At 37.9% G+C, this 15,037-nt stretch overlaps 1 long non-coding RNA gene across 13 annotated transcripts in view; it reads right to left on the reverse strand.

Annotated features, from left to right (window-relative positions):
* Positions 1–15,037, reverse strand: part of LOC112657565 (uncharacterized) — a 319,254-nt gene that overhangs the window by 293,867 nt on the left and 10,350 nt on the right. For all 13 annotated transcript variants that reach the window (XR_007408364.1, XR_007408363.1, XR_007408374.1 and 10 more), the window contains exon 2: positions 13,612–13,698. This is a non-coding gene — a long non-coding RNA (uncharacterized LOC112657565). The remainder of the gene's footprint in view (positions 1–13,611; positions 13,699–15,037) is intronic.

A 15,037-nucleotide genomic window follows, 5' to 3' on the forward strand; every position in this document is an offset into this window, starting at 1 on the left:
ACAGCCAGTGAATGAATGTTTGAAGCATGTAGCAAAGCAGACACATTTTCTCTCCATGGATTTTTAGTGCATGATGAGCCAAAAGTCTATAGATAATCAGAAAATGAAAAGTGAAATGCCTGTTGGCTGGCAAGTCTAAAATCTGGGACTCTATATTTGCTGTAGTTAGTTATGACTATACAAAATTGATTAATAGATGGAAAGTACAATAATGAAAGGTATTTTAAGAAGTGACAAAATGATATGTACACATGTGAATGATCTTTTAACATGCACAGGAAATCAAAAGACATACCTGAAAATGTTGACACTGATTGTCCATGAACGGGTTGTTGATTAAAAAAAAACAACTATTCTATAATTTCAAATTTTAATGAGAATGTATTACTTTCATGATATTGTCTTAAGCTGTATGGAAAAGAATGCAAATAAAACATACAAATGCCTTTCCAGGGAAGAAATTGCCAGCAAATTTATCATGATAGGTAATTTGTTCTGTATTATGTATTGTGTTTGCTTGTTCATGTTTTTCTTACTACTGAAGAACTTTGCAAAAATGTTTCCTCACCTTGCAAGTAATGCTGACCCCCAAATAGCTCAGCTTCCACAAAATGCAGGTCATTCGAGCAAGACAACAATGGCTAGGAATACTACCTGGGCAGGCAATTCACAACTTAATATCAGCCGTGTTCAGGAATGGAACCCTCTCATCACAAACGGTTTCTTCAAAAAAAAAAAAAAAAAAACGGTTTCTTCAAATGCTATATTCCGTCTGACACAAAGATAGTTTCCTACGACAACAAGCTCATTAGTGTATTTTTAATGTGAGTTAAAGGTACAAAACCATAGAAGTCATTTTCTTGAAAGTAATTGCAGAACAAGACATTATCTGTTATCAAAGCATATGAAATGTGCTGAAAAACATACAAAGAAAATTGATGCTGTGGGAAATTTTAAGTACATTTCATATTGACAACCCAAAATATGAGAAAAATGTCTGGTGCATGTTTCGGGGAATGTTCACGCAAGATAACAGACTTTGAATATAAACGAGTACCTAGAAAACACTTCTGAATGGCTTGAAAGGATATCTGTTCTTTTAAAAATGTATGGATTTGTGAAGTAACTACCAATAAATACCTGAGGGGCTAGAGTTATTGAGCAGGGCAGCAAAGCAATGATACATCTCTCCAAAGGCATTCTACTTTTAGTCGCAAAAATACAAAAATGAAAAAGATAAAAGCTTTTTGCAAGGGGCAAATATATTATACAGGATCAAACTCAATCACCAAACATTATACATTATATAGCAAATTCATTTGAGCCACTACCTGAAACACAAGCCATTACTCTATCAAAGAGATAACAATAATATCCAATATTTGGTGAATTCTTAGTATATACCAATACCTAGTCTAAGAATTACTGTTTTGTATTAGTTCATGGAATCGTACACTTAGAAGTAATATTTTTTCATCTGACTTTACCTGGAAACATTAAATTGTATGATTGGCCCTTCTTGCCCACCTCTCCCTAAATCCATATAAAAGATATTCAAATTAAGTGTAGACACTTAAAAAAGTGTAGACACATTTTTTTAAGTAAACTCTACCCTCAAAGTAGGGCTCCATCGCAGGACCCTGAGATAAAGAGTCATATGCTTTCCCAACTGAGCCAGCCAGGAACCCCAACGTAGATACTTTTTTAATGTGGCCCTCACAAGGAGCAAATTAACTCTTTCAAATAAAGTTACCATTAATACCAGGGGAAATGCTCTTCTCACATAGTCTTTGTTACTACTCAAACCCTACCTGACACTTTTCTGACTGATCATTGCTCTACATTATACAGCACACTTTGTCAAATTATTTATAACTATTATTTTGCATTACTTATCCTATCTTTTTATAGTCACATATTAGTGTCTCTCCAGAAAATGTCTATCAGTTTCATTTGAATGCAACGTTTCCTCCAAAGCTCAAAGCTCCCACAGGATAAGTGCTGGTTCTAATTTACCTTTATTTTCCTGGGGCCCAGAACAGTGCTAGGTACACTGTAGGAGATTCCGTTGCTTTGAGCTGAAGTCCATTAAGCATGAATGCTTAAAAAGAATTTCCCTCACCTCAGGACGCAGTCTAATAACCTTGGGAGAGTCTCAGGTGCGAGGTGATATTAAAGTGCAGGGGCTGCCTGCACAGGTAATTAAGCAGAAGGCAAGCAGGACTCAGCTCGTTCACGGACCAAGTTCAATAGAAGCATCTTTAGTAGTGCAAAACCAGTTTCCAAGCACAGTGTTCAGTGACCTTCATTCCTGCCCTGGCTGAAAGTAAATGGGATTAAGAAGTGTCAAACATGCACACTTCTACGTGGCATGCCCAGGCCCTGCTCTGGCTCATTACTAAGTAGATAACTTTAGACATCTCCATCCACCTCACCCAGCCTCATTTTGTCCCTCTGTAATTTTGAAATAACCTCAGAGGTCTTAATGAGGCAATCTAAATAAAGCACTTTCTCTCCTAGTAAGCCCGCAACCAATGGCAGCTGTTATTACTACCTCTTAGCAGCCCACTGGTAGGGCAAAGCTGAGTGGACATTTCATTAAACGGCAGACTCTTGGGCAAAGGGCCCCTCTCCAACTGAGAAATGACTGAACCAAGGCAATGATGGCTGGATTCCTTCCACCTGGTGAATCTGTAGGGCATGCGCATCAGAGACTTACTATTTGCAAAAGGGTTTTCCTAGCCTGGCAGGAAAACAGCTACTTTTTCTGAGGTGGTGGGCATCTCACAGGGTCTTCTTCCAGAAGCTCCAAGTAGATGTGAGCCCCACAGGAGCCAGCCCAGATTCAGCTCTAGCTGCTGTGAACTTGAGCCTTCCCCCCATGAGTGTATAAAGTAGAGGATCCCCTCCAGGCTCCTGGTAAAGCCTTAACTAGCTCAGGAGTTGGAGTTAGGGAAGGATATTCCAGAGAGAGGAGCTGTGTAAAGGCGAGCAGGTGAAAGTCATGGCATATAAGGAACAGGATCCTGGGGCCCAGATGTCTGGCTTCCATGGCTGAATAGTGATGGCACTCAACTCCATGGCTTCCATTTTCTCAGCTGGGCACATTCATCATAACAACACTTGCCTTCCTCAAAGTATTCTTTGATAATCAGAGAAACAAAGGTGACTCACAAAAATATACTTTGCAAATATAAGCCTTCATTATTTCCTCAAGACACTACTTGAGAAATATTTAAGAGATGTGTCTCTCAGCCTCCTTGGGGATCTTTGGACAAGCCACTGGACTCAGCTTGTCTGGAAAATGGAACACTAACTCCATCTCACTATATCAGTATGAGATATGAAAATAAAGATACTGCCACAGCCTTCTGCGATTTCCAAGGCCAGCAGAAAATGGGCATTAACTAATGAAATGTTTCTCCTAGAAAAGCAGCTCAAGTTTGTCTGCTCATAAAGAGCCAGCAATCTTTCTACTGCAATACAGAAAAACAGAATTAGTTCTGCTGTCTCTCTCCCTCATCCTGTCTGGCTGCACCTTTGGCTCTTTGTTTCTCTACTCCCATATATTTTTCTTTTAATTTAGCTAGAGTGTTGAACCCAAACTTTTGCCATTTCTTGCCCCTCTTTTTTCTTTAGGCTGTTCCTTTTCTTTTTCTTTTTTAAAGATTTTATTTACTTATTCATGAGAGAGAGAGAGAGAGAGAGAGGCAGAGACACAGGCAGAGGGAGAAGCAGGCTCCATGCAGGGAGCCCGATGTGGGACTCCATCCCAGGTCTCCAGGATCACACCCTGGGTTGAAGGCAGCACTAAACTGCTGTGCCACCTGGGCTGCCTTAGGCTGTTCCTTTTCTAATAGAGTCTCCATACCCCATAATACCACCTCCTTTAGGAATTAGGAAGACAAAACAGTCCTCTAGGGGACCAAGCTCTGTGCCTTCCTTGCCTCAGCCCTACTCACTCCCCAGTCTGGCCTGGATGTGGCTGAGGCACCATTAAGTTCCTGGTCCCCTTGGAGATTAGGGTTGCAAAGTTCAAAGGGGGTGCATTCAGCACACACATTCTTTAGATCTCTGTAAAAATTAAAATGCAGCAGGTATTGTTCCTGCAAATCTCTATGCAAAAACATTCTGCCCATGCTGACCAAGGAAATTAAGTCCATTAGAGCTACTGGTGCTCATCCTTCCTTTCAAGAAGAAAAGACTCATAAATACCAGACTGCTATAAACAGCAAGCAAATTGTTTTTAATGCATTCTCTTTGGCTCTTAAATCTCTTTGGCTTTTGAATATGAGCAAATTAATATGGTCTTTGACATCAGAAGAGTGAAAACAAGTCACTAAGAAGTGAGTGGATGAATATTTGAATAGAACCTAATATTCCATATCTTATCAGAAAACGTGAGTCCATCCCACTCTATTTCTCCCCATGTCCAACACCCCCACAACCATATATGCTTCTCTACAATAACAACCCAATGAAAAAAGTCATTTAAAAGATGCTTTTTTTAAAAGGGGCACGCGGTAGCTCAGTGGTTGAGTGCCTTGCCTTTGGCTCAGGGCGTGAGCCTGAGGTCCTGGAGTGGAGTCCCACATCAGGCTCCCCGCAGTGAACCTGCTTCTCCCTCTGCCTATGTCTCTGCATATCTCTGTGTGTTTCTCATGAATAAATAAATACTTTTAAAAAAGAACATTTTAGGGGATCCCTGGGTGGCTCAGTAGTTTGGTGCCTGCCTTCAGCCCAGGGCGTGATCCTGGAGACCCGGGATTGAGTTCCACATCAGGCTCCCTGCATGGAGCCTGCTTCTCCCTCTGCCTGTGTCTCTGCCTCTCTCTCTCTCTCTTTCTCTCTGTGCATCTCTCATGAATAAATAAAACCTTTGGGGGAAAAAAGATTTTTTTAAAAGATGCTTAGATACAGCATTATATAAGGTATAAATAGTATAATATTGATTTATATCTAACTAAACCCCCAGTGCCTTATGAGGCGGCAGCATAGCATAGCATAGCTGTTAAGACCTTAGTCTGGGTTTGACTCCTGACTGGGATCCTCAGTATCTGGTGACCTTAATGAAAGTCTTTTAATACTTCTGAGGCCATGGTACTTGATTAGGGACATGCATGGTACTTGTTTAGGGGCATGCAATTACAATAATTTTACTAATCCTTTTGCTATATCTTTCCATGGACTGCCAAGCATCAATTCAGAGAACTCATCCTGAAGATTCTCTTCTTTCAGAATCATCTCTAGGACCAAAATCTGTATCAGCATTTAACCAGAAAAGAACCAGTAAGAGATGGATGACAAATAGATAAATAGATAAGTTGGTGATAGATACATGGATAGAGATTTACTATGTAAAATTGGTTTGCAGTTGTGAAAGCAAAGTAAGCAAGTGAGAATTCACAGGCCAGGCAGTCAGGAAGGATCATAAGCAAAATGAACCTCCATGGACCAGAGCTATCATCCACAGAGAGAATTTCTTCTCTCTGAAAGGGAAACCTCAGCCCTGATTTTAAGGTCTTCCAACTGATGTAGTCAGGCCCACCCACATAATTGCCCTTAAGGTCAAGTGATTAGAGTGACTAATTACAAATGCAAAATGCCTTCACAGCAAGACCTTGATTAGTGTAGGAGGGACTGTAGTCTACTCAAGTTAACACATGAAAACATTATCACAGATACTTTAAAAAATTGAATAGCTAGGTATCCATCTAAAAATATAAAAATACAAAATTGCAAAGCCTCTGCGTTGGAAACTACTAGGAGAAATATGTTAAAAGATGTAAAGAAAGGACGTATGGGTGGCTGAGTCGCTTGAACATGAAACTCTTGATCTCAGCTCAGGTCATGATCTCAGGGTCATGAGACTAAGCCCTACATGGGGCTCCATGCTGGGCATTCAGCCTGCTTAAGATTCTTCCTCTCTCTCTCTCTCTCTCCCTCTGCCACTCCCCGACCTCTGCTCACATGCTTGTGCTCTCTCTCTCTCTCTCAAAAAATAAAAAATAAAATGTAAAGAAATGGAAGGTTATACCGTGTTCATAAATTGAAAGTCCTCAATATTACAAAGCTAAAATGCTCTCCAAATTTAATGATAAATACAATTGTAATTAAATCCATAGCAGATTTTTATATAATTGACAAATAATTTTTTTTGACAAATAATTCTAACATTTATCTGGAAATACAAAAAAAAAATAAAAAAACACACAAAAATCACCAAAACAATCTTGAATGACAAAAAGCTGGATAATTTACACTACTGATTCCAATTTATTGTAAAGCTATATTAATTAAGACAGCATAAATTGCCATAAAAATATAGTAAAAAAAAAAAATTATAGAATCCAGAACCAGAAACACACAAATGAGATCATTTGATTTATGACCAAGAGGCAATTCACTGAAATACAGTGGGGGAAATTACAGAATTTTCTACAAATGGTTCTGGGTCAGTTGAATAGCCATGGAAATAAGTAAATCTTTATTCCTGCCTCATAACATACACACACAAAAATCTTTTCCAGAGGGACTGTAGATCTAAATGTGAAAGGTAAAAAAATAAAGCTTTTAGGAGAAAATATATGAGAATATCTTCATGATCTTGTAGTAAGCAAAAATTTTATAAATAGCACCTAAGCACTAACTATAATGTTTAAAAGGAATTTCTATTCATCAAAGGAACAGAATGCTGAAATAGACCGCCTACAATATGTAGTCAACTGATTTTGGCAAATATGCCAAGATAGTCTAATGGCGAGAGGAAAATGTTTTTAATAAATGGTACTTAAATCATTGAATCACCATATGAAGGGAAAAAATGATCCTTTACTTCTACTTCAAATCTTATTAAAACAGCAACAATAGCAACAAAACTAAGTAAAAGCTAAAACTAAAAAAAAAAAAAAAAAAAAAAAAAAAACAAAGCTAAAACTAAGTGCTGAAAATGATCCACTTCTTGATCTGAATACTGGCTAAAGGGTTGTATGTATATTGTGAAAATTGTCCAAGCTATACACTATTCTTTTCTACATGTGTACTATGCTTCTATTTAAAAGATACTATATGCTATATGTGTGGGTGTAGATAGATAGATGATGATAGACGACTGATTGATAGATAAATAGATAGATGACAGACAGATGGAACAGCAGGATCTTTTTATTTTTATTTTTGTTTTTTTACTTTGAGCCCTAACCCATGTGCCATCATTACACGCTGTCTGGAATCCACACCCTCGTTCTACAAAGCTAGAATTTATTCCCTTTACCCTTAATTCAGTAGATTTTATTTGTGCCACTGTCTGTTTGGGCTGCTACAACAAATATACCACAGACTGAGTGGCTTCTAAACAAAAATTTTGTTCTTACAGTTCTGGAAGCTGGAAGGTTCTAGCATGGTCTGGTTCTAGTGAAGGTCTTGCAGACTGCTGACTTCTGGCTGTGTCCTCACATGGTGGAAGGGGTGAGGGAGCTCTCTGGAGCCTCTTTTATAAGGGCACTAATCCCCTTCATGAGGGCACCACCCTCATGACCTAATCACCTCTCATGCCCCACTCCCTAATACCATCACTTTGGGCATTAGGTTTCCAATGTATGACTTTCCAATGTATAACAAGTTATAACCCCTTAATGATACACCCTACTTTTTTCCCTATAGCAACATTATCAGGTACAGATTTTATTTCCTCACTAGAATGTAAATGTTTCCATCAAAGAGAGAATAGCATTTTGACCACAGTCACTGCTAGGTAATTTACATGTTGAAGGAATGAATGAAACTTTAAGTTAGTTTTAAAACAAGCCTGAAAACCTCACTTGTATTTTCTTTTTAAGCAGTCATCATAGCATTGAAACATTTATGATTAAATGAATTTCTGACAGTGTGAATTCATTTCAGGCATAAATTCTATTTTACAAATTATTTATTTTTTTTTTTTTTACGAAGCACATATATATTTCAATAAAGCAATATACTGGTACAATTTTTTTAAGAATTGAATATCAAAATATTTTATTTTTTAATTGAAATGTATATTTGAGCCTGAAACAGTGGTCTCTACTAGTATGTGTAAGAGAGGCATTACGGTCCAGCGCTCAATATGTTTACCAAATAAGTGGACTACTCTCGAATGTCCACATTAAATTGTGACTATTTTTGTACCTCTCACTTTCCTCACTGGACTGGGAGCCCCTTGAGGACAGGGACCACATCTTATCCATCTTTGCATGTCCAATATCAATTCCACATCTTCATTTTGTATACACACATAGTACTTACAAGTTACATATAAACTCAGAGTCTTGATAGATAAATAAATAAAACTAACTGAATTACTTGAAATCGAGAGATGTTCATTTTAAGCCCAGTCCAGCTTTGAACTCTTGTATGGCCTAAGAAGGACAGGATATTTCTTTTCCTTCCTTCTTTGTTCCAACCCTTTCTACCTGCACTGATAGCAATAACAATACTGCTATGTAATTTATGGATCATTTCTATGTTCAATCCTCTCCTTACCAATTGTTTTCTCTTCTTATCACACAATAGGTTACACGTTGTAGTCCTACAAAACAAAACTGATATGTCTTTTGGGGAAACTCATGTCTTTGGAGTCCTGCATATCCTGGTATGTTGTAAACATTGAAGATTATCCAGGGTTAACAGACCCCATATAAGGGTCATGCCCATCATGAACCCTCACCTTTTAATTGTTCACTCTCTAAATATTTCAGGACTGCAAATATGCTTTCTTTTAAATGAACTCCAGTTGGCTGATGGGGATATTTTGGGGTCCTGCACTGAGAAAGATACCAGGGTTACCCTCCTTCTCAGCAGGACAAAAAGCTCTAATCAAATAATAAGGGAGGATAGACAAGTGGTATGCATGCCCCATTATTTGCTATCTCTTTTCCATGGCCTTTAATTATTTAATCCAGATGTGAAAATTGAAATAGTCATTCATTTATTCATTAGTTCTTCCACTTATTCAAGATATACTTATCGAGGACTGACTGTGTCAGGCCCTTAATAGCCAAGATTAGGGAACTACCTAAGTGCTCTAGAACATTTACTCATAGGGCTGTTGGAATCTGACATTCGTTTTGTGATTTAAACAATTACTTAAACAGTGTTGATGAGTTGATGAGTGATATTTCAGAGTGCATCCCTTGGCTAAAAATAAAATAAAATAAAATAAAATAAAATACTATTTTTTTTAAAGATTTTATTCATTTATTCATGAGAGATACAGCGAGAGAGGCAGAGACAGAGGGAGAAGTAGGCTCCATGTAGGGAGCGTGATGAAGGACTCGATCCCAGGACCCCAGGATCACAACGTGAACCAAAGGCAGAGGCTCAACCACTGAGCCATCCAGGTCCCCCAACACTATTGTTTTTTTTTTTTTTTTTTAATTATGCTATTTCATTCAAAGCTGTTCTCTTTGCTTTTCAGGGTGGCCACAGGGCATTAAGAATGGCCAGCCCTGTTGGAGGGCACACTGGGTAAAGGAAATGCTATGAGGTAGGTACTTTATCTTTAAAACCTGGTATATTTTACCAGCTGAGGGTTGGTTATTGCTCCCTGAAGCCAAATTTATTTTCATTTTCTTGTTCTATTTTCCATGCAACTTCCTACTGAAAGAAAGAACAAGAAACTGTATTTCCTGGGGCCAAGTCAGGCTCTCAGGAGTGAATATTTGGATAGCTAAGTCTGGCCCCACACCTCTTAGATCAAATGACATCCCTGCTGTAATCTAAATTTGGCCAATTTTGACTTGTGAATGTCAGAATTTCAGAGTCTGGAATGTTTTTCTGGGCCCTATCTTCCAATTCACTCCTTCCAAATTAAGTATCTTTTTTCTCCAAGTAGAGATGCTTAAACTATTGGCCAACTATTTCCTGGTAAGACATTATCCCCTATGCATTTCTTAAAGATTTGGCTAACTCTTGAAATGACCGTTCTACCAAACACTTGTAAATGTAATTAATTCATTTTCCTGATTTCATAGGTGTGATATCACACGTACAAATTATAATATACAGATCTGCTTCTTAGCAGGGAGCACCATGTGTTTAGCACAGCAATCTATTATGCCACACACACATTATTCATTAACACTAATGGACATCATGTGCATAATGCCCACTCATTAATTAGAATATTAAATCCCCTCGTGTATAAATAAATCACACATTCAGCTATAGAAAGGCACTTATTTTTATCTTTAAATTCGTACTTTGGTGCTTGTCTAATAAATATAGTTGGACTGTTCTATATCCTTTATTGCAGCAAAGATTTAGCTATGCTCAGAACAAGTTCTATGTCTTAAACCTGTCCATTCCAAGCCGAACATAGTGCAGGCCTACATCTGAGGGCCTGGGTTCAGTTCTAGACTATTGCAATAAAGCAAATACTGCAATAAAGTGACTCAAATTGCTTCTTTTTTTGGTTTCCCAGTGTGTATAGAAGTTATGTTTACACTATACTATGGTAAATTAAGTTTGCAATATCATCATGTCTAAAAAAGCAATGAATATAGCTTAATTAAAAACACTTTATTATTAAAAAATTCTAAGTATTATCTAAGTTTCAAGCAAGTTCTAATCTTTTTGCTGTGGGAGGGTCAAGTCTTGATGTTGCTGGCTCTTGACTGGTCAGGATGGTGGTTGCTGAATGGGGGTAAGGGGTGCTGTCACAAGCTCTTAAAACAAGATAACAGTGAAGTTGGCCCCATCCATTGGCTTTTCCTTTCACAAACAATTTCTGTGTGTTGCTGGTTGATAGCCTTTTACCCACAGTAGATCTTCTTTCAGAATTGGAGTCAATCGTCTCAAACCCTGCAATATTCTAAATCCTTCATTGTCATTCCAGAATCTTCCTATCATTTTTACCAGAACAAGAGTCCATCTCAAGAAACTACTTTCTTTGTTTATCCATAAGAAAATTGATTCCAGTTCAATCATGAGTTTGCAGTCCTATCTTCTAAGTCTAGCTCTCTTGTTTCTACCACACCTGCAGTGACTTCCTCCACTGGAGCGGAGCCTTGGATCCCTCAAAGTCTATAGGAGGGTTGGAGTCAACTTCTCCCAAAGCCCTGTTCGTGTTGCTATTTTGACCTAGTCCATAAATCATGAATGTTCTTCATGGCATCTAGAATGGTGAATCCTTTCCAGAAGGTTTTCAATTGACTTTGCCCAGATCCATCAGAGGAATTGCTGTCTATGAAAGCTTTAGCCTTATGAAATGTATTTCTTAAATCATAAGGCTTGAAAGTCAAAATTATTCTTTGATCCATAAGCTACAGAATAGATGTTGTGTCAGCAGGCATGAAAATAAGGTTCATCCTCTTATTCATCTCCATCAGAGCTCTTGGGTGCTTGGGTGACCAGGTGCATTGTCAAAGAGCAGTAAGATTTTAAAAGGGATCTTTTTTTTTTTTTTTTTTTTTTTCCTGAGCAGTAGGTCTGAACAGTGGGCTTAAAATATTGAGCAAATCATGTTGTGAACAGATGCGCTGCCATCCTGGCTTTGTTGTTCCATTTACATAGCACAGGCAAGGTAGATCTAGCATCATTTTTAAGGGCCCTAGGGTTTTTGGAATGATGACTGAGCACTGGCTTCAACTTTAAGTCAGGAGCTGCGTTAGCCCCTAACAAGTCAGTCTGTGCTTTGAAGTCAGGTACTGACTTCTGCTCTCTAGGTATACATGGTATCTTCTTCCAATAGAAGGCTGTTTCATCTACATTAAAAATCTGTTGTTTAGTGTAGCCGCCTTCATTAATTCTCTTAGCTAGATCTTCTGGATAATTTGCTGTAGCTTCTACATCAGCACTTGCTGCTTCACCTTGCATTTTTGTGTCACAAAGACGTCTTCTTTCTTTAAACCTCATGAACCAACCTCTGCCAGCTTCAGACTTTCCTTCTGCAGCCTCCTCACCTCTCTCAGCCTTGTTGGAATTGAAGAGAGTCAGGGCCTGGCTGTGGATGAGGCTTTGGCTTAAGGGAATATTGTGGCTGGTTTGATCCTCTGTCCAGACTGCTCAAATTGTCTCCATATCCGCAATAAGGCTGTTTCACTTTCTTATCATTCATGTGTTCACTGGAGTGGCACTTTTAATTTCCTTCAAGAATTTTTCTTTTGCATTCACAACTTGGCTAACTCTTTGGTGTAAGAGGCCTAGCTTTCAGCCTATCTTGACTTTCAACATGCCTTCCTCATTGAGCTTAATCATTTCTAGCTTTTGATTTAAATTGAGAGATATTTGACTATGCCTTTCACTTGAACACTAGAGGCTATTATAGGGTTATTAATTGGGATAATTTCAATATTATTGTGTCTCAGGGAAAAAGGGGGCCTGAGGAGAGGGAGTAAGGTAGAGAAACTCCTGGCTGGTGGAATAGTCAACACACAAACAGGATTTATCAGTTAAGTTTGACACTTTATACTGGCCCAGTTTATGGATCTGCAAAATAGTTACAATAGTAAAATCAAAGTTCACTGATCACAGAGGACCCTAACACATATAATAATAATGCAAAGTCTGAAATATTATGAGAATTACCAAAATGTGACACGGAGCTACAAAATAAGTAAATCCTGTCGGAAATATGCCAATACACTTGCTTGACACAGGATCACCATATGTCCCTGTGTGTAAAAGGAAAAAAAAAAAGCAACATCCGCAAAGCACAATACAGCAAAGTGCAATCAAACTAGCTATGCCTGTAGTGTTAAAACTATTATCCTCTACTTGGTCATTAATGTTCCCTGCCAAAAGACACATGGTTAAGTGGGCAAATGTTTTGCAAGCTGATAGCGACCCCCTTAAATCCTATTAGTAGGGAAAACTTTGGTTGACTTTCAGGAGAAAAAAAAACAACGCCTTTTGAACTCAAAGTGTCACCCTCACCTGTGTATTTCTGTCTGAAATGGCAAATAAGCTACCCTCGGTCTCTGTGTTCTGATTTCCTCCTCTGTAAATGAGATAATAACAACACCCACCTCACACGGCTGTTGGGAGGATAAAAGAATGACATGACGTGCCTGCCAAGACCTGCTAAGACCTGCCATAGCCGGGCAGAAACGAGAAAAGGAAGCCGAGATGTCCCACCAATTAACTGAAGACATTCCAGTCATGATAATGAAGCCCTACTATGTGTCAGCCACTCTAAGCGATGCTCTCTTTACTCATCCCAAGCAATGCTCATGATTCTGACAGACAGTTATCATTCTTCCCATTGTGTACATAAAACAATGCTACAGTTTATAGCCCTCTGGCCCAGAAAAGTTAAGCAGTTCTCTTCAGATCCTGGCACCAAGATTCTGTGATTAAAGTCTGTGTTCTTCCTCTGATCAGAAAAGGCTCAAGAGCAAATGCAGGAGAACTTTGGTTTGGGAAAAACAGCCAAAACCCCATAAATTGCCATATCTTTTTCTTAGCTTCTCAATTTTTATGGTTGAGAGTTTTATAAAACTAGAAATCATTAACAATATCATCAAGTATAGGTAGATTGCAGGAGAGAAACTAGAATATTAAGCATCCTGAGAACGAAATAATGAATGTTAGAGCAACTTTAGGACTGCACACACTATCTCAGCTCAAACTTACGTTGCTCCATCCGCAGGGGAAGAGATATCAGTCACATTTTTCTACATGTTTGTAAAGATTTCCTGGTAAAATGGCAGAATGTCTAACCTAGTATAAAAAGAAGAAATAAAGAGTTGATTTGGAATACAAACTGCAAAAGAACAAGTATGCTTTTATCCGCATTTATACAGAGATTTTTTAAATGTTTACTTGTAATATGATTAGTGTTTGAAAAGATTTATCTAGTATAAAAATAGTTTTAAAGTTGTAAAAAATGTTTTAAATAAATAAGAGGCTCTGAGAACCATCTAGCATTTACAACATTGTTAGTACTGATTGAAGTGTCATTTTAGTAATGCTTCTAAAATTTCCTGCATAAACTAGTGCCCTTATATGTCTACACAAACAGTTTCTCCATCGCAAACAGTATGTATTCTTGGCTCTTAACAAAGACGGATACCTCCAACAGGGGATTAGTATTCGCATTTCTTCAGCAAATGGTAAAAATTCATTATGACCTTCTCTTTTAATCTATCCCTACATAATCTACTTTATATTTGGGCCCAAGAAAATAGTGTAAGAGTTTTCAAGGGGGAAAATAGTGGCATTTTATTGTAAGCCAGATTTTTTTTTTCCATACAGGAACTGCTACCCTTCCTGTATGCAAAAATTAATAGGCAATACATTCTTCAAAACTTTACCATTTTAAAACACATATCATCTATATGCAAATATAGAGGACATTAATATTTTCTATTTTTTCTCAAATCCAATTCTCATATTCTTTGATTTTGTATTTGTTACCACTTAGAATACCTAAGATTCTAAAATGCTGGCATTCTGAAACACAACCATTAGGAGAGTTCTTACATATTTAATTTCATGCTCCACTCAGCATAAAGCAGTTGTGGGACTACAGACCAAAGCAAATTAAGTGGCTTCTTAGATAATTTCCTGCTTAATTGAAAGCAGGTACCTTTTTAAAAGTAATAATTAGCATTTGTTTCAAAATGATTGTAAGGTTATTTATTTTTTTAATACATGGTTGTAGGATAACTTTCTACTGAGTCCAAGCACAGTAGGTTGGGAGCCCTCCCTGCCCAGAATCTAAGGGACATGAATGTGGCTTGGTGCTGACAGCAAATGATTGGGAGCACTCCGTGAAGATATGTGGATGTGGGGATATGGACCAAAGTGAGAAAAAAAATACACACACACACAGACACACACACACATATATACGTGTGTATATTTATCATTGACATGTATAATAGACTGGATTCCCTTTTATATCATTCTGCTTAACTTTAAGCATTGGTTTAATATTAGCAAGTGGTCTATGATAAGGTTGGCACCCCAGTTCATATCTAACAGGTCTTCCTCATTACAGTATAAAACTGGCCATCACCTGTGATACATTCTCTCTTCTGGAGACATAGTCCTAGCA

This window comes from Canis lupus, chromosome 35, assembly GCF_003254725.2.
Source record: "Canis lupus dingo isolate Sandy chromosome 35, ASM325472v2, whole genome shotgun sequence".
In the NCBI taxonomy this organism is placed as follows: domain Eukaryota; kingdom Metazoa; phylum Chordata; class Mammalia; order Carnivora; family Canidae; genus Canis; species Canis lupus.